Source organism: Poecilia reticulata, linkage group LG6, assembly GCF_000633615.1.
Source record: "Poecilia reticulata strain Guanapo linkage group LG6, Guppy_female_1.0+MT, whole genome shotgun sequence".
Lineage (NCBI taxonomy): Eukaryota > Metazoa > Chordata > Actinopteri > Cyprinodontiformes > Poeciliidae > Poecilia > Poecilia reticulata.
Window position 1 is genome coordinate 20,830,612 of NC_024336.1, and position 1,248 is coordinate 20,831,859.

The window sequence follows — 1,248 nt, forward strand, 5'->3', positions numbered from 1 at the left end:
CATCCATCCATCCATCCATCCATCCATCCATCCATCCATCCATCCATCCATCCATCCATCCATCCATCCATCCATCCATCCATCCATCCATCCATTTTCTTTACACCCTTGWCCCTTAGTGGGGTCGGGAAAGTATTGCATTACCTTTGTCAATTTATCCTGCTTCTAAATGCAAATGCTAAAAAGGAGGCTGAAAATAATGTAATACTTTCAACTTATTCATGACATTTGCTCTCTCTAAGACAAGGACAACACTCAAGCAGTGTCATGTCAAAAGACATTTTGTTATYGTTATTAATTGTGTATTTCCTGGTTGTGTTCTGAGTATTTATTAATTGTTTTAAGAACTTATTGATAATCATTGGCAGTATTAAACAAATTGATATTTGTTTATTAGCAGACCATGTTTTAATGTGGTTATTAAACTACTCTTATTAACCCATCTCTTTTATTGCCAGAGGTTTGTTTCTACAGTGTCGAGGGATGTTCTGGTCTAATGTGAAATATTGGATCAGACTCCAATACACCTTGTGTCTTTGTTTTTTGAGATGAGTTCTTTTTAGTTTGTCCGAATCCCCTTCAAACTCTTTTAATAAAACTTCAGATTCATACTGAACAATGAACAATTACTTATTCCTCTATGACTCAGATTGTTATTGAGGACCAMAAAAAAAAAACCCTCGTTCAGATAAGAAATTCCCTGCTGGAGCTACAGCAATGAGGTTTTACTTTGTATACAGAGCTATCGGATAAAGCATCATGTGACCAGATTGAGGGCAAAACCTCAGTTTTGGTCAGGAAGGGAAACCACTCTCTTCCGCATTAAACATTTTAGGGAAGTGATAAGATACCACGTACTAGCAGACACAAAGAAGACCTTAAAAATATCTCCCATGTACGCAGGTAATTCCCCCCCACAAATGGAAATTGGGGTGGTGTTTCCCTTTTCTCATGTATAAATATGAAGGCGGATGGAGCTCAAACAGCAGAGGTAACAAGCTGAACTTAGCTGAGATTTTCAACCCACTGCTGCTCCCTGACACCAACAAACACACCAGGATGTCTCGTTTTGCTCTGTCTGCGATTGTGATGATGGTGGYCTTCATCGCTGTCACTGAAGGTAAGATGACAYTTTGAAAATAGAAACTATWTAATACATTTAATCATTATCAAACTAATTTAAAATTCTAAAATAAGTTTTTATGATAAAATAAATACAGTGAGTTTAAAATATGCTGAACTACCTTA